Source organism: Galeopterus variegatus, unplaced genomic scaffold (assembly GCF_000696425.1).
Source record: "Galeopterus variegatus unplaced genomic scaffold, G_variegatus-3.0.2 Scaffold4034, whole genome shotgun sequence".
Taxonomy (NCBI): Eukaryota; Metazoa; Chordata; class Mammalia; order Dermoptera; family Cynocephalidae; genus Galeopterus; species Galeopterus variegatus.
The window spans coordinates 66,659-86,026 of NW_007730145.1; the positions used below are offsets into that span (position 1 = coordinate 66,659).

The 19,368-nt window shown below is 40.4% G+C and overlaps 1 protein-coding gene across 1 annotated transcript in view; it reads left to right on the top strand.

Moving 5' to 3' along the window:
• TMEFF1 (transmembrane protein with EGF-like and two follistatin-like domains 1) overlaps positions 1 to 19,368 on the top strand; it is an 83,522-nt gene that overhangs the window by 36,123 nt on the left and 28,031 nt on the right. The window lies entirely within an intron of this gene.

The window sequence follows — 19,368 nt, forward strand, 5'->3', positions numbered from 1 at the left end:
TTATATGGTTATTATAATATATATATTACTTTTAAATGGGCCACGGTACCAAGAAAGCTATATAGAAGTTATATACCTGTCTCAAGACACCTTCCATATGCTTTTCATGGTTGCCACCAGGTGAATAGTAACATGCTGTTTAAGGGTAATTTTTAGCCAGCCAACTAGATTTTTTAGGTAGGGAAAACTGAGAAATGCAGAAATATGACATTAGCCATCAAGCCTTGATCTTTATATAAAAACCTGTTATTTATTATGATATATAATTTTCTTATTAAAAGGTACACTTTTAATTATTAAAAACAAACGCTCTTAATTATAAACCAAGTACTCATGTCGTGACTTTATTATAAACTCCATCAGAATCAGAAAGTGTTAAGGTTGGATAGGATCTTAATATTTATTTTGTAGTCTAATCCTCTCATTTTACAGATGAGGAAATTGAGGACTAAACTTAGAGGGTTTGTTAGGGGCAGATTCTCTTCAGTTCCAGTACAGCGTTTTTCTTAACCATCTGCCTCCCTATAATTTGCCTTTTTTATTACTAGAAGGAAGCCTGTTACCTTTTTCCTACTTTAAGGACTACTGTCTGATGACTTTAAAAAAAAAAAAAAACCCACTGCTCTCTTTTCCATCAGCCTGCTCCCAGCTGTGATTTCTTTACCTATCTCCTGGTCACTCTGAGTGCTAGCTGTTTTTAAATTCTTTCTGTTAGCCCTTTCCTGCCACTCACAAACCAAATGCCTACTTATTGATTGATTGATTGATTTGATTTATGTTATTGATCAGTGACTTTCAGACTTTTTGACTATACCCCATGTAAGAAGTGCATTTACAGCACTCCTGTATATATATACATGATACTAATACGTGTTAAGTAGAACAAAATTCTGTGGAATAATACCTGTATTAAATACAATGGACTAATATTTTCTATCATTTTTGCTTAAAAAATGCTGGTAGTGACTCACTAAACTGACTTCATAATCCACTAGTGATTATGACCTACAGTATAAAAAATAATACTCTATAACTGTAGTAGATAAATATTTTCTTTTATATTTTTAGGTATGAGTATTTATTTTAAAAACATTTTATCTTTTCTCGTTTTGAAATATCTTTGCTGTCAGAAGAAATGCAATATATCCTATATGGTTTCCAAAAAGCAGCTAAAATCTTTCTCTTGCTCTAAAGTCCTTTCTCTTGCTAATAATTAAGTTTTAAAAAAATCTGGCATTTTTGGGGAGGGGATAAATAATAGTACCATGTAAGTTAATTTTCTGCTCTTAAAAGAAGTGTTGTTTTTTATTTAGCTATATACATGGAATTTTATTTAAATATATTGCATACTTCCTTGCCTTAAACAGAATATGCAGAACGTACTTTAACATATTCTTAATGTTATGTATCATATAGTGTGTTACAGTTTTACATAAAATTTCTTTCCAGCTCTTCCTGACACTTCTGTCTGGTAGGTAGGATAAAGAAGTATTATCCTGATTTTACAGGTGAAGGTGAGCTCAGAAGAGGCAGAATGGCTTGCTATTCAGCAGCAGAACGAGTACACAGGTCTCATGACAAGGAATTTATCCATTGTATTGTGCACACACGTGTGTAATACTGTGATGTTCCTAGAGGCCACTGATGCATAGGGGTTTCACTGCCACACTTAAGGCTCCAACCTTCTTTGTCTTTTGGGTTCTTATATCTGTTCTTTAAAAATGTTTTCTTATCCTGCGTCAAACTTAGCTGCTGCTTCTGGGTGCTGTCAGTGTGCATTGTCAATGATCCTGACTTGTAGATGCCCCAACTTTTAATTTGCTTCTCTGCTTCCTTGGAGTAGGAAACAATACACTTGTAGGAACCATATCTAATGTAGAAATAAGTTCTCAGTGTAAAATAAGAGTATATATATTTTTCTGAGTGAAGTGCTTGAACTTTATTTATTGCATGTATTTTAGCTTTCTTGTCTGCTCAGTGGCTATGTTAATTCATTTATAATTTATAAAGTTATTTTTGTTTCTGAAAGGCTTTCCCCCTTTCCTTCCCAAAACACGCTGTGTTTCTCTGATGGCATTGTGGGCTTTGCATTGATCTGTGATGGCTATATTCATTAATGCTTACTTTTCAAATTTATACCTAGAAGGAGGTTGTTGAGGTAGGTAGTCCCACAAAATGTGACTCCCACATAAGTGGGGTTTCAGTATTCTGCTGTGACCATTGTGAAGCTCAATGAATAGACTTTCTGCTTAGTCTTAAAACTTGCAAAGAGCACCTCCTTTACATCAAATTATATTTCTTTTTTTTTTTTTTGGTCCTTTTTGTGACCGGTAAGGGGATCGCAACCCTTGGCTTGGTGTTGCCTGCACCGCACTCAGCCAGTGAGCGCACCGGCCATCCCTATATAGGATCCGAACCCGCAGCGGGAGTGCCACTGCACTCCCAGCGCCACACTCTCCCGAGTGCGCCACGGGGTCGGCCCCATCAAATTATATTTCTTAAACCATATGTTCTTAGTGCCACACCCCCTCTTTTTCTAAACAGTCTTTCTCATCTGTCCAAAGCTGAAGTCATTGATGCAAGATAGCCATAAGCTATTTCTCTGGACAGTGGGGCCACATAATTCTAGGACTTCTCCACATCAGTACCTTTTATATACCTGACCTAAATCCCTGCCTAGGGATGGTTTGAGGAATCTGTTGAATCATCAGGCATAATGCCACTACAGGTGAGTTATAAAAATCCTCAAATTATTCCTTCAGTTTGAATTTTGACTGCAATGCACTTTATGGAAGTAGTCCCTGCTCTTCTGCCTCTTTGATATCAATCTGCTCTTTGGAGATGCTGTTTCCATTTTTTTCCTGAGTGATATAAATATCTCAGTGTTGCTCAGAGAATCATATAGGTATGCAGTATGACAGACAACATTGATAAGAGGTTTAATCCACCTGCTGGTTATCTTTGTCATTTATGGCGCCATTTTCTGTTTTGGCACAAATTCCTGATCAGTATTACAATCTGATGAATCTCTTCTTCAGAAGGTGCACTGAAATCTTTTACCTTCTTTAAACAGAGTAATGCTATACATTTGTGTCCTCCATTATATCCTCCTTTGTAGAAGCTTTATATACTTTTTAAGAAAAACCAAAGTACCTTTTCTATTATTTTCTACTCTTCTACTCTTATTTCCTTCTAATCAGAGATGACAGTTTTCATCATTGAGCATTGTCTTATTCTGGATATATAGAACATTAGACTTTTCTTTTTTTTTTTTTTTCCTTTTTTTGTCTTTTTTACTGACCGGTAACGGGATCGTAACCCTTGGTGTCGCGCCCATACCGGGGACCGGCAATGGGATCGTAACCCTCGGTGTTGCGCCCGCACCGCGCTCAGCCAGTGAGCGGGAACCGGTCTCCACATGGGATCCGAACCCTCGGCGGGAGTGCCGCCGCGCTCCCAAGCGGCGCACTCTCCAGTGCGCCACCGGGCCGGCCCAGAACATTAGACTTTTAAAACTATTTAGGTTTAATAAATTCCTACTGTGGCCCTGTAGATTATAAAGGAAAAATAATTTTATGTTCTTTTTCTTCTGATAACAAGAAATAAACACTATTAAACATTTTTTTTTTTCCCTTTTTATCTTTTTTCGTGACCGGCAACGGATCGCAACCCTCAGTGTCGCGCCCGTACCAGACCGGGACCGGCAACGGGATCGCAACCCTTGGTGTTGCTCCCGCACCTCGCTCAGCCAGTGAGCGGCCAGTCTGTATGTGGGATCCGAACCCTCTGCGGGAGCGCCACCGCGCTCTCAAGCGGCGCACTGTAGCAGTGCGCCACCAGGCCGGCCCCTATTAAACATTTTTTATCCAAAGTGTAATCCGGATGTTAGCAATAACAGGCTTCTTTGTCCAGAAATATCTCGCTATAGTTCTATGACACTTGCCAGTAAAGGTATCCTTTGAGAAATTTGTTCTTAAAATGCAAAACTCTACATCCTCATGACTTCTTACAATTTCTTAAATGCACTGTTACAGTTTGACCCTTTCTTACTCCCTTTGCCCCTTTTATATATATCCTCTGCCTGGAGTCCCATCCCTGTTTATATGCTTGTTTAGCTCCTCCTCCTTCTAGACTTAGATAAAGCTTGACTTAGGCCAAATGTGACCACATACCTTGCTGTCTTCCATGGTCCCTATTAGTTAAGTTACCTTATTCTGTGTTCCTCCTTGGTCTTGAAAAACAACTTCTGCATAGCACTTATACTGTTTGGGTCATTAGCAGATTGTGGGCTCCTTGAGGGCAGGGACTTTGTCTTACTGATTTCTATACTGGGTGAACATGTGATAAATTTGGGTCTCTGAGGGTAGGTCCCTTTATAGATCTTTGTTGAATTAGTGGCACTCAACACTAGGGCTTTATTATTCACTTAGAGCTGCTCATAGCATTGTTGTAAGTGTTTAATATGTGTAAAAAAGACTAGTTTTGCATTGGACTTGTTGCAGGCTCCATTAGGTGTCTGTTAAATCTAAGTATCTTCACATGAATTAGTTTAAGCCAGTATTTTCCTAACTGCTAAATAAGCTTACTTTATTGAGAAGAAATAACACTTGAAAGGAAGGGAAAGGATGGATGTTTTTCAATAATAGTATCCTTCAGATGTGTGTAATATTTGATAGATTTCAAAGAGCTTTTTACAGAATCTTATTTAATTCTGTCAGCAGTGTTATGAAGTATTATCCCTATTTTAAAGACTTGGAGCTGTGATTTGCCAAAATCATAAAGCTAAATCATAGAAGTCATTGAATTTACTCATTTATTTATTTATGTATGATATATGCATTTGTGCCTTTGAAATGCACAGTGTTAGAAATTCAAAAGCTTTAAAAGGCTCTACAGTGAAAGGTCTCTTTCCCACCCTTGTTTCCAGCCGGTCACTTGTCTTCACCAGAGGCAGTCACTGTGATCTGTTTCTTGTTTAATCTCCCAGGGGTATTTTATGCATGTGCAAGCAAATATGTACATATATTCGTTTTCTTTCCTTTTTTTAAACTAATGGTAGCACATTGTACACACAGTTCTGTACCTTATTTAAAATTTTTATTGTAAAATGTACATTGCATACAGAAGTGTTTAAAACATACACATGTTGGGCCGAGCCCATGGCGCACTCGGGAGCGCAGCAGCACTCCCGCCGCGGGTTCGGATCCTGTATAGGGATGGGTGGTGCGCTCACTGGCTGAGCGCGGTGCGGCCGGTCTCAAAAAGGACAAAAAAACAAACAAAAAAAAAACCATACACATGTAATTTAAGGAATACTAATTAAAAAACACCTATGTACCTAACACCCAAACAAACAAACAAACAAAAAACCATACACATGTAATTTAAGGAATACTAATTAAAAAACACCTATGTACCTAACACCAGGAATACAAATAGAATATTGCCATACTTCCAGTACCAAGCATTAACCTAGCCATGGAAGGAAAGGGCCATAATGCCACTATTAGGTGAAGACTTACAGAAGAAGACACATTGAACAGCCTCTGGGTCAGTGTCTGGCTTTCAGCTTATCAAAGAGTTTTCAAGGTTTGCTTTGGGGGAAGTTGGTGGGCAAGGCCAAGCGTCTTGGAGTCATGGAGTTGTGGAGAACATAGGCTCACTACAGTTGAGGCATCTGATAAGATTCTAGCATATGGATGATTGGCAGAAACGTGGTCAGAGAGTGGACTGCTCGTGTTTTCTACTCGTTTCCATCGTAGGCTACCTCCAGCTCTAAGGAGTATATCAATTAAATGAATGTGTTGAGTTGTTTTGGACAGCAGGACATGGAGGGGAGAGCAGGAATGTTATTGCCTTATGGTCAAGACAAGTCAAGTATAGATAAGATCTGGGACAGGCTTACCTGGGCATGCTTCCTCTGGCTAAACAAAGGATAAAGTAGCACTGGTCATCTTGGTAATGACAGCCATCAGCACAGCTGTTTACAGAGTTAAACTGTTTCATTGTGGACTGATTGCCCTCTACAGTATAGCTGTCATCCTGGATCTTCCTTCAATGTTGTATCTTTTCCAACAAAAATTCTCCAATTCTCTGACTTCAACTGAATGTCCAACAATTCAATTAAATTCTGACAGTAAGTACTTGGAATTAGTACAGACCCCACAGGTTAAGGATTCAGCCCCATAAGACTAGTCCACTTTAGAACCAGCTGCAAATGAGGTCCCCAGCCGACTCCACTTCGGCCCAGCTGACCACAAATTTGGGGGTTTCCATGACCTCTCCTCAGGTATAATAATCTGCTGAAACAACTCAGAACTGAGAAAAGCAGTACTACTGTTTATCTGTAAAGGATACAAATGAACAGCCAGATGAAGAGGGTTACATAGGGCAAGGGTCCTGAAGGGTCCTGAGCACAGGAGTCTCTGTCCTGTGTAGTTAGGGTGCTCCACTCTCCCAGTATGGGGATGTGTTCACCAACCTGGAGGTTCCCTGTTTTTTAACTGAGGTTTTAAACTTGTTCCAAGTTTTTTAATTGAGGTTTTATTACCTAGTCATGATTGGTTAAACATTGGCCTTTGATGATTGAGCTCAACCTCTAGCCCCTCCCCATTCCTCAGGTGGGGGGAGTGGGGGGGTGGGGAGGCTGAGTTTTTAATCTTCTAATTGCTGTGGTTGATTTTTCTGGTGATTTAACCCCTTAACTCCTCCCTCCCCCATTGAGTCATTCATTAGCATATAAAAGATTCCCCTATCACTCAGGAAATTCCAAGAGTTTTTGGTGTTCTGTGCCAGGAACTGGGAACAAAGACCTAATATATTTTTTATTACATCACAAGTGTCATCCTAAAAATTCCTTTACCTCTGTCCTGTATAGGATACTGTGTTTCTTGTATTTTTTGCTTCTAACTTCATGGTTTTACTCTCCCATTTTATTACCTTTCAGTAGCTTCTTCAGAAAACGTGCAAAATTTTTAAAACTTTTAAGACCGTTATGTTTGAAAGTGTTTCATCCTACACCTGATACTTGATTTATAACTTGGCAAGTGCATAATTTTCAGTTCTCAGAATTGAGAATGCACCGATCTGTTGTCATCTTCCTTCCAGTGTTGCTGTTGAAATCTGAAGCCATTCTGATTCCTGATCCTTTGTGTATGATTTTTTTTTCTCTTTCAAAGCATGTAGAATCTTCTTTTGGTGCCCAGTGTAATGAGATTTCACAATGTTGTTCCCTTTTCTAGATACTGTACTTATAGACTTCTGTTTTGTGAAATTTTCTTTAATTAGTTCTTTGATGATTTTCTTTCCTCTTTTTTCTATTTCTGGTACTTTCTATTATTTGGATGCTGTGGTACTTTTATTTGTACTTTTATTTTATTATTTGGATTTCTGGTACTTTCTATTATTTGGTATTCTGGATGAGTCTTTTAATTTTCTTTTCTTTCCTATTTTTTATTTTAAACATTTTTTGCTGTACTTTTTGAGAAGTTTTTTTTAAACTTTATCTTCCAAGTTCTGTTTTGAGTTTTTTATTTCTGCTATAATTTTTAATTTCCAGGAGCTTATTTTTGTTCTTAGAGTGCTCATTTTATATGATACCTTATTTTGTTTTATGATTGAAGTATCTTTTTGTGCATTATTAGTTGGTATTCTACCTATTGTAATTTGAGATTTTCTTTTCTATTAAGAATCATGGATTCTTCTTTCATGCATTTTTATTCAGTGAGTTATACTGTTGGGAAAATATAGGAAAATGGTCAGGGCCCCTCAAATGTTCAGGATCTTGCCGAGCATTTGCTGTGAATAGGTTTTGTGGGGGTGGAGTTGGTGTGCATGCGTGGCACTGCGGCTTTGCTGGTGACTGCCTTGGGTGGACGACACTCCAAGCAGACATGCTTTCCAACCTACGGCTTCCATGGACCTGTTTGCCAGTTACCTAGCTCATAGACCTGCGTGTAAGGGGTCTGGGGACCCAGCCTGGCGTGTGAAGGGTTCATGATCCAGTCTCAACAGCGGGCTTGAGGGGTCTGTGAGCTCCAGACCCAGCCCTAGCTCGACAATTGGCCCAGTCGGTGCAGGATTATGGGCAAGTAAAAGAGCCTGACAACTGATGTAGTCGTGTAGCTTTACAGCTGGTGTGGCCAGAGAGCTTTACAATTGGTGTAGTCAGCAGGATTCTGACATTAGCCTTACCACTACAATTGGTGTAGTCTGCGACAGGATTCAGAGCAGATACAGGAGCCGAAAGCCCTTGGAAGGAGGAGAAAATGTGGTTACTTTTGAATATGCCCTGCCCTATGTCTGCTTTCCTGTTGACTGCGATCTGGTTGCTGCACACTGTACTGTGTGGAACCCCTTGGGAAGGGGAGGAAATGTGGCTGTCCTTGAACATGTGGTGCCTGGTGGCCACTTTTCTGCTGACTAGAGCCTGGCTGTTGCTCACTACACTGCAAACTGATCAAAGTTTGTGGCAGAAAGCAGAGTTGTTGGAAGCAAGGATGATTATCCTGGAAGATGGCGTGCAGTGACTAGCCACTCCTGCCTCTCACACCAGGGAAGGTCAACCCAGTGATGAGTTGGGCAAAACCATGCATCTCCAGGCATGACCTGTTATGCGTGAGAAATTGAGACAGTAAAGCAGCAGAAACAGCGCCCCTGGCTGCTACAGCTCTGAGACCTTGGGGTGGATGGTGTAACGTGCTTTAGAGACGATATAGTGAACACATGTTGTGTTTGTCTGAAGGCAAAAGGCACGGAGGGTACCACTTAAACCCAATGGCCAGCTGGGTGCCGTATAAACCCAAGAAAAGAGTGCCACATGCAGATGGGCAGATGACCTGAGGACGGGTGCCCCTGCAGAATTTCAAGTATGTTTTCACCTGGCGAAAAGGTGGAAAAGTTAGTCTCCATTACTACGCACCTGTCTCGGTAGCAGTGGTTACAAAAGAGCTGCAGATATGCACAAGGGTGAGACAGCCACTCAGTGATGGACTGGGTGAATGCAGCTGTTTGAAGTGTGTGGGAACGTTGTAAAACTGCCCAAGACTGAGTGAATAGCTGGTATAAGCTGAGCTGATTGAGGTAATTCAAAAGCCAGAATTTAAAAGGGAAGCAGAGCGTAAAGATTTGGAAAATTTGCAGCCTGGCCATGAGGTGGAAAAGCAAAAGCTGTAGAAAAACACAAGGGTGAAGCAGATAAACTATTTGCTAAAGACATTATCTTGGCAGTGTGGCAGTCAGATGCTAAGAACCAGGACAATGGGGGAAAATGCCCTAAAGGCATTTGAGAAGTCTGGAAGGGTGCCCCACCCATCACAGGCCCTGAGGGTGTTTGAGATGTTTGGGAGAGTGTCCCTCCCATCCTAGAAAGATTGAGTTGTCCTGGAGGACAGACCTGAGGTGTCACTGTCCTCTGCAAACTGCTCCCTGCATCCCAGCTGCTCTGGCTGGAGCGATCCTGCCTCAGCACCTCAGAAGAAAAAAAAGCCGAAAACCTTGGTGGTGTTCACGTTGTGTTAAGTTTGCAGGCCAGCAGTATGTGAGAGCAGTGGAGGTGTGGCAGCCTCCACCTAGATTTTGGAAGATATATGAAAAACTGGGGGACTCAGGCGGAGACCTGCTGCAGGGGTGGAGCAATGTGGAGGAGAAAAGTGGGGTCGGAGCCCCCACTGAGGAAATATCTGGTGGAGCCAGGATGGCGGGATTGCTGCCAGGAGCCCAGAACCGTGGGGCTGCTGGCAGCATGCGGCACCAGTCTGGAAAAGCCACAGGCATCAGGCAGCTCAATGGTCTGCACTTGGCGGAGCCGTAGGAGCGAGGTTGCCCAGTGCTTTTGGGGTCCAGGTGCTGCAGTGTGCTTAACGTTTGCCCTGTTTGGGTTTTGGATTTGTTTGGGGACTATTTTCCCTTTCTGTTCCTCCCTTCTGGAATGGGAATGTGTACCCAATGTCTGTCCCATTGTATCTTGGAAGTAGATAAACTTGTTTTTGACTCTTTACAGGTTCACGACTGGAAGAACTTTTGCTTTTGGTCTCAGAGGAGACTTTGGACATTGGACTTTTGAGTTGGTGCTGCAACAAGCTAAAAACTTTTCGGACTGGGATGGAATGTGTGATATGTGAATGTAACAGTAATTTATCCTCACTCTAAGGGAACGTTGTGGAAGATTGTGAATGTGTAGATCATACGGTGAGGGACCCTGAAGGGGTGGATTGTTGGGAAAATATAGGAAAATGGTCAGGACCCCTCAGATGTTCAGAATCTTGCCTAGTATTTGCTGTGAATAGGTTGTATGTGGGTGGAGTAAGTGCGCCTGCATGGTGCTGCCATCTCATTTGGAGTTTACTGCCTCGGGCCGCCGCCGTGCATACAGCCATGCTTTCCAACCTGTGGCTTCCAAGGACCTGTTTGCCAGTTACCTAGCTCACAGACCTGCATGTGGAGGGTCTGGTGACCCAGCCTGGCCTGTTTAGGGTTTGTGACCCAGTCTGTGAACAGGCTTGAGGGGTCTGAGAGCTCCAGACCTAGCCCCAGCTCAACATATACTTTGTTAATTTAGTTTTTAAATTAATGAGACCTTTTAAAATGAGTTAGAAGTATTCTTTTTAGTCTCTGGATGACTTTGTTTAAGAGTAAAATTATCTACTTACTGAATGATTGGAATGAATGTGTGGTTCATGAATTTTCTTTTTAAAAAATGCCTGGGTCTGATGTTATTTTTTTAAATTTTTAAATTTTTTCCTTTTTTGTGACTGGTAAGGGGATTGCAACCCTTGGCTTGGTGTCGCCCGCACCACGCTCAGCCAGTGAGCACGCCGGCCATCCCTATATAGGATCCGAACCCGTGGTGGGAGCTCCGCTGCGTTCCGAGCGCCACACTCTCCCGAGTGAGCCACGGGGCCAGCCCAGGTCTGATGTTATTTTTAAGGGACATTTAAAAAAGCACCTGATTTAGTTTCTTTCATTATTATAGTACCATTTAGCTTCTGTTTCTTCTTGATAGTTAATATTTTTTAAAAGTTATTCATTTCACCTAGGTTTTCAAACTTCCTTGCATAAAGTTGTTTATGATAACCTTTTGTTATATTTTAAATCATAGCCTTCACTGAACTTTTAGTCTTTTTTATTCCTGATATTTTTTCTCTTCTCTCACAGAAAAAGCCTGCAGAAAAGCCTGCTTTGATGATTTGAAAGTCTTTTCAAGGAACCAACTTCTGGTTTATTGATCTTCTTTGTTGTAACTTTGCTTTTCATTTCTGCTGATATGTACTTCCCTTTTTTTTTTATTGTTCTCATTGGATTTTTTCCATTGTTCTTTTCTAAACTTTATTTATTTATTTTTTTTATTTTTTATTTTTTTTCCTTTTTGTCTTTTTTACTGACCGGTAACGGGATCGCAACCCTTGGCGCTGCGCCCGCACTGCGCTCAGCCAGTGAGCGGGAACCAGTCTTCACATGGGATCCGAACCCTCGGCGGGAGCGCCGCCACGCTCCCAAGCGGCATACTCTCCATTGCGCCACCGGGCTGGCCCTAAACTTTTTTTTAAAGATGACCGGTAAGGGGATCTTAACCCTTGACTTGGTGTTGTCAGCACCACGCTCTCCCAAGTGAGCTAACCGGCCATCCCTATATGGGATCCAAACTCGTGGCCTTGGTGTTACCAGCACACTCTCCCGAGTGAGCCACGGGCTGGCCCTTTTTTTTAAAAACTTTTTTAGTGCATGTTTAGTGATTTACTTTTCAGCCATTCTTTTAAGATTTGAGATAAAACTTGGAGGTGAAGTATTAAGCCAGGTGGGTGTCTGGGGAAAAGTGTCCCAGGAACAGGGAAAGCCCTAAGGCAGGAGTGCACCTGGTGTGTTAGAGAGAAAAGGAAGGCCAGTTTAGTGGAAAGATTTTTCTCAATAAATGTGGAAAATAATCTACTTATTCCCTTTCATTTGGCAATTTCCATGCTAATATATATATTTTATGTAAGAGCTATAATGAATAGAGAAACACTGTCTGAGCCACTCAATAGTTGTTTGATCTTAGGCTTTTAAGCTTTCTTACATATTCACTTTCCCTGTTGATAATTTATAGTCGTTAGGATTAAATGAGTGTGAGAAAATAATCTAAGTGATTCATTTTCAGAAATAATTCAGGCCCAGCCTGAAAGTTGTCTGGCTGGTCCAGCCCATTCCTGGGGGTTGCTGAATAGAGAAAGTTCTCCTTGACCTCGGAATGAGTTACCAACCCTTGTTTACTTCAAATGGATAAAGTTCTCCCTGAGATGTTAATGAGTTAATAGCCCTTTATTGTTGTCTTCAATTTCCTAATGTTTCTCCTTTCACAGGGTTTTGGGTGGTCCTTTCTCAAGGGCTTGTCCTGAGCCCTCAGACAAAGAAATTTCCTACAAGGGGGTAGTAAATTGGGGTACTCTTAGACGTCATCCGTGAAGATTGTGCACCCCAACCAGTGAAGAGGTGAGGGTAGGGACTTGCGCACTAGGAAATAAATTACTTGCTACAGCCCTTTTCCGTGTGCCTGCCCGTCAGACACCCGAACCTTGCAAGGCTGTAATTAAAGTCTCACTTCGCTATACCTGGTGTCTCCATGTCCATCCTTTGGCCTTGGACAGGTGAGGGTGTTTCTCACAATGAGGCAAATGTGATTATACCCACAAAGTAGGTGCAGAGTAAATGGTTGTTAAATGTTTTGAATTTGGCATAGGTACTGAAGAGTGATTTCACTTAAGTGCATATGCCTGTGCTTTGGGCGTCCTGACCTCTGCTCTTGCCAGTCTACAAACACTTGTAATCAGTACTATCCGTGGCCTCTGGAATCTCATATTTTCCACCTCTGCTCATTGTTCCACTGAACTGGACTTTACTTGAGATGGTAATTCAATATTCCGCATATGCCTGTGCTTTGGGCGTCCTGACCTCTGCTCTTGCCAGTCTACAAACACTTGTAATCAGTACTATCCGTGGCCTCTGGAATCTCATATTTCCACCTCTGCTCATTGTTCCACTGAACTGGACTTTACTTGAGATGGTAATTCAATATTCTTTCCTCGTATGCCATTGAAAACAGTAGCGATGGTTTGTTCTCACATTGCTTAATCTTAGATGCAGTGGTGCCATTCTGCGAGCACTGTCTTTTTCATACTCTTGATCAAGGCCCTCTGTAAACAATGGCTGGTTGAGCAGTGCCCACTATAAACAGTGTCACTTGTGAAACAAGCGATTACTTGTTTCTCCTGACTGGGTTGGCATGGTATCTTGCCTTTGTTGCCGAGCCTTTTCTTATTCCTGAAATTGTTCTGTAATAGGAAGGTGCTTCAGAAAGTTCATGGAGTGAATTCATGTTATCTTTCAATTCTATTTTTCCATGAACTTTTTGAAGTATTATCACACTGTCTTCCATTAACCACCATTTCTATTTTGTTGCCATTTCAGTGTTGCCCACTTTTATCCCTTAGACCTTGGGTGGGCAAAAATTTTCTGTAAAGGACCATATGGTAAATAATTTAGCCTTGCAGACCGCATGTGGTCTCTCACACCCACCCCTTTTCAAATGTAAAAAACCATTCTTAGCTTGTAGGTGTACAGAAACAGCCCCCGGGCTGGATTGACTCAACTGCTGTCATTTGTCAACCCCTGCTTTAAACCCATCCATCAGTATATATATTTTTATATACGATAAAGTGACAGCAAATAGTGCCTTCATTCCAGGTTGAGCTGTACTCTTCCTCCCCTTGTTATTTCTTATTAATTCCTTTTATTTTTTGCGACTTCTCCATTTTCTTCAACTTTGTGTATTCTGTCTATGTTCTCTATTAATCATTTCTACAAACGAGAAATGAGTTTTACGTAGTGAAGCTTTTGGCTTTACCCCTGCCCTTAGTTACTTTATTCATGTCATTTACAAACTTCTATTCCTTGGGGGCATATTGAGAGGAAAGAAGAGCTTCCTTTTTTTGGATCATCCCTTTTATTGCCTTTCCCTCATTTTCCTTTTCTAATAGGAATTTACCAGAAAATCTGTCAACTTTACCAGATTGCTTTTCGTACTTAATTTTTTCTGTTCTTTTGCCTGATTTGACCTCCTCTATTCTTCTAGTCTATTTTTCACATTGTTTCATAGTAGCCTACTCACAACCATCAGAATAATCATTGTCAAATATTTTTAACATGTTACACATATTCATATTTGTTGTTCAATACAGTAATTTGGAATTTGGGGGTATTTAAAAGCATCGTTTTACTTTGATATATTAAAAACACTATGTTCTGTGGAAAGAGCATGGTTCTCTAAAATATAGCAGTCTGTGTACAGATCAGGCTATATTTGAGCTAGAAGTGTGTCATTTCATTTCAAAAGTGAAGCCAATAGTATGTGTATATCAAGACCCTATAGAGAGAATTTGAAATACAGTTCCTTAGTAGAAAATGTAGATTGAATCTTAGCCCATTTCTAGCAATATCATGGAGGTTTTTATGCAGACCTTGTATCACGTTGCAGGGCTCAAAAAAGTTTGTTAAAGGAAAGTTATTACTGTATGATTTTTTTTCCTTTTTATTTTAAACTGGGTAGAAGAAACTGGGAAAAGCAGGAAAAAATGAGAAGAAATGGGGCCTTTCCTTGATAAATTGTGAGTAGCAGGAGGTTTCACAATTAATACCTCAAGTTTTCTGAAAATAATGGGAAAGATCTTTGGGCATTTGTTTAATACAAAAAGCATTGTTAGTAACTTTGGTAGTGGGCAAGTCATGATCTTTGAGCTCAGTGACCTTTTAGCGTTACATTTAAGTCTTTTGTTAACTTTGTTTCTGAGCACGTGCTGAGATTTTTAGTAACAGCATGGGCTTACAAAGAACAAATCATGCTGAAGCTAACCTTATTTTCTTTTTTGATAGTGCAATATTATTACCTCTATCCAAGGTTGAGCCTTGATTGTAGTATTTGTGAATCTAAGCAAGATATTCATCAATCTGGTTTGGTATACATGAGTCAGAAAGGCAGGTCAGATGACAGGTGCAATTCTCGCTGATTAATAACTTTCCTTGAAAGGTGTGCGGTCATGGATTAATTTTTCTGTAAATGTTGAAAATGGGTTTCTAATAATATGATGCACGGTTCTGTCTTTATCCTGTTCTATTCAGTACTTTTATTGTGACTTGTGTAAAAGTATGAGGTATTCTTGTCAAAGTTATCAATACATCAACCTAGGAGAAATATTAGATGATAGAATTAGAATCTAAAAGATTCAGCATGCTGATATAATCTAAAGTTTGGTAGAGTTAATGTGAAGTCCTAACCCTGGGTTCCAGAGGATAGTGATTACTTGTTTTTCAGGCCATACTTAGAGAGTTGAGTATATGACTAAGAAGTCTTTTAGGGCTGGCCCAGTGGCGCACTGCTACAGTGCGCCGCTTGGGAGCGTGGCGGCACTCCCGCCGAGGGTTCGGATCCCACATACAGACCGGTTCCCGCTCACTGGCTGGGCGAGGTGCGGGCGCAGCGCCGAGGGTTGCGATCCCGTTGCCGGTCCCGGTCCGGTACGGGCGCGACACTGAGGGTTGCAATCCGTTGCCGGTCACAAAAAAAGACAAAAAGGAAAAAAAAAAAAAAAGAAGTCTTTTAAACCAAAGTCTGCAGTGTCAGAGATTTATTTGGATGGTCATTCAAAGGAGCCTGTGGTAGCTAAAGGAGCTTTAAGAGCCTGGACTTCCCAATACCTTAGAATCACAAGCATTTATAGAGCAGAATCATGAGTGGGGGGTCCTGGGAGTTGCTTGGGAAGCATATTTGATTTGGGTTGAAGTCAGCACAACTATTCCTGGCATCTTTACTGATATTTTACATGGCTTAAGGTCCAGGGTATATGTGCTTCAAAGCAAGTTTGGAGTTGCAGGTGGACTGGAGAAATAACTCGAGATTGGTGTTACAGATATTGTCTTAAGCCATAAAGCATTCAGTTCAGGAACAAATATTCTGACCTTCACATCAGGTCTTAGCCTAAGGAGTAAACAGCCTGACCTCCAGATCAAGTCAGCCTAAGGAAGTTTATGTTTAATCAACTCTACTCCTATCTTATTATTGCTGCTGCTAGGAATCTAGCTTGTCTTGCCTGGTCAAGTGGTTTTTCTTTAATAGTCTCCCCTTTTCCCCAGCTAAGGTCCACTCTGACACGAGTCAGAGGAGGAATAGCAAGGGGAAATTGGGGGGAACTGTCCTCCAGTTTCAATAAGAACCTCAATATGAGTCTAAAGTTTGATGTGGTTATGTTGTGAGGCTGCTGCATGGAAAAGGAACCAGAATACCCAATTGAGAATTTAAAAGGGGGGTTTTATTGGCCAGCTGGCGACTTTCCCTCCAAGAAAAGTCTTGGAAGGGAACAGCCCTGAGGTTAAGTTTAAGGGGTCTTTTGAAGGCACATTTTTACATTAGTTACACAGTTAAAGTTATCATATAATCACACACATTCCCTCCTAGTGTGAGGAGGGAGGGGTAGGCCTCGTGCAAGCTGATAACAGAAACGGAAAGAAGCCAGTTAATCACTTAGGGACAGCAAAGACTTTCACAGGGCGGTTTCCTTCTTAGGTTGTCTAGATATATCAAGATACAGCTCTTGGTTTTATCAGTCAGGGACAGCATAGGTGGGAAATAGCAAAGGCAGGCTAAAATTTAGCTTTTAACTTCTATGGGGAGGGGCTGAAGAGCCGAGGGGGATTATTAAACAATAGCATTTTTTAAGCAATTCAAACACTATTTAAACTTAATCTGTCTTGTCACACGGCAAGCAGTCTCTGCGGTCACCTTATCTCAGTTGCTAAAAAAGTTAATGCAATCTTGCCTGTGTTACGTAAACATAGTATCCAGAACAATTAAGGTAATGGTATTTCTATACGATAGTGTTTTGTTCTTGGCCTCACAAATTATGAGATATGGATGGAAGGTAGTCAGGCTGGTAGGGAGGTTTGGACACTACATCAGGTGAGGAATTGTTGAATAAATTTGAGAGATCTGTTCCTAAGAAGGGAAGACTTAATGCGATATTGTTATTATTTTTGAAAATTTAAAAGGGAGTCTTGGGTGATATTTTGGGCGTATTACACATAGTTTCAGCGGCTAGAATCAGAGTTAATGTGTAGAAGTTACCAGGATGCAGATCTTTGACTCAGTCCAGGGAAGAACTTGCTCAACCATGAAATGTACCACCTTGGTGAGATATCAAGCTGTCCATCACTGCAAATAGTCTGACAGGGGCTATGTGACAATGTAGTCATAGATATTGCCGAGGGGAGCCCTGCATTGGGTGAAAGATCAGAATGGATGGCTTTCTAAAGTCCTTTTCATCACTGGCATTCTTTCAATGTTTGTTTACATACAGAGATATTATGACTATATGTCTGTGTACATATTTTCACCCACGCATAATAGATTGTTATTCTCTACGTTTGTCTGTGCCCCCTCTTATCCAAAATTTTATCTGAACTCACATTCTCTCATTAGTTAACTTCACAATATACTCCAGTGGTTCTTTCACCTCTTATCTTCCCGAAATTTAATTTTTGGTACGATATTATTTTTGACTTAAGTTAGTAAATATTCTTCTTATGAATTAAACATTTTTCCTAGTGCCTTAATTTTTAAATTGTGAAATATAGCATATATTCAATAGTGTATGAAAACTTACATGTTTGGTTGAATGCACAAAATGAAACGAGCTTTTGTGAATCCTACCTCCTAAGCCAAGAAACAGAATTTTATGAATACTTTGGGGACTGCCCCCATGTCCCTCTCCAGTTGTGTCTTTCTCCCATCTACCTGGTATGTTGCATTTTGCAAATATAATTTCATTGCTGAGAATATTGCCCTGCCGTGTTCTCTTGACTCTTTCTGGAACTCCGGTTAGATTTTTATCAGGTCTTCCAACTCTGTCCTTCATGTCTCTTTTCATCATATGTTCCATTTCTTTACTCCCAACTATGGTCTGGGTAATTTCCTCTGACTCATCTTCCAGTTCACTAATTCTCCTTTAGTTTATCTAATCTGCTGTTAAATCTGCCCATACATTATTTATGGAAGTTCTGTTTGGTTCTTTTTAAAATCTACTCTTTCTGCTTATTATGGTATTTTATTTCCTTGTTTTTTGTGGGCATGTGAATGAGTGTGTCTGTCTGTGTGTGTGCACTGCTTATATTTCCCAGGACTGCATCTGTGGAAAATCATTGAGGCCTAGGATAAAATAGGATTTCTCCAGAGAAGATTGCATTTACTTTTGTCATTTGCCTGGGACTCCTTCCAATCTTTGACCCCTTAAAGTGAATTCAGGGCTTGAGGTTTTTTAGAACAACCAAGTAGTGTTTTAAGTTTTTACCCATGTGAGGACTAGCTTGTGATTCTAAATTCTCAGGGGAGATGTTTTTCTTCTCTCTCTCCAATGTCTTGGCTCAGGGCAGCATTAAAAAAAAACAATGATAGCAAAACACAATCCCTTTGAAATATGGCAACTTACTTCCAGTTTACCCTCAGGCTGAGGGGTGTAGGTTTTTGAGGTTCTAGTTTTTATAGGGTCTCTAGACTCCCCACCTTAGGTGAGTCAGTGTTCTTTGTGTCCTGTTCCCACAGGCCTGCAAAGCCAGAAAGTTGATAATTGAATTTACCCAGTGTGGCAAATGCCTTCAAGGTAATGGCTGTAGAGAACTCAGTTGATTTTTCTCTATGCCTGTCTTCATTTAACTTTTGTCCTGAATATTCCTAGCTTTCTTACCAACTTATGAATGCATTTAAGAGAATGTTTTAAAATGTCTTATCCATCTTCTTTGGTTGTTTTCAGTGGGAGGGTTAGTACTAAGTTTTTATAGTTCACCATGTAGCTGGAAACAGGAGAGTCTGTTTTTTACTTTTATTTTTCTATTCCCAATTGTGTTTACTGTTCTTGAGAGGAATGACCATGCCTTGGAGTTCCTTGACCTTCCCCATAGTATAGTACTTAGTGTTCAGTGGACAGTCAGTTAAATAGGTAGATGTATAGATGTATATAGAAAACACTTTGAGGGTTTTCCTTTTTGCATATTTCATATCTATTATATTTTTTAATCTTCCCAATTATTTTGTAAGGGTAGGTATATTATTACCTGTATTTACAGATCAGTAAACTAAGACCTAGAGGAACAATCTGGGCACAAATCCTGCAATTTTTAGGGTGAGGATTTAGATTCATGACCTTCGATTCCTAGTTCTGTGTCCTTTCCACTGTTCCAACTTGCTTTTAAATTAGTGTTGTTGACATTTGACATCTCCTGATTATTTTAACTAGATGTGAAAATATTAGAGAAACCACTGGATTAATAACATGTGGATGAAATTATCTCTAA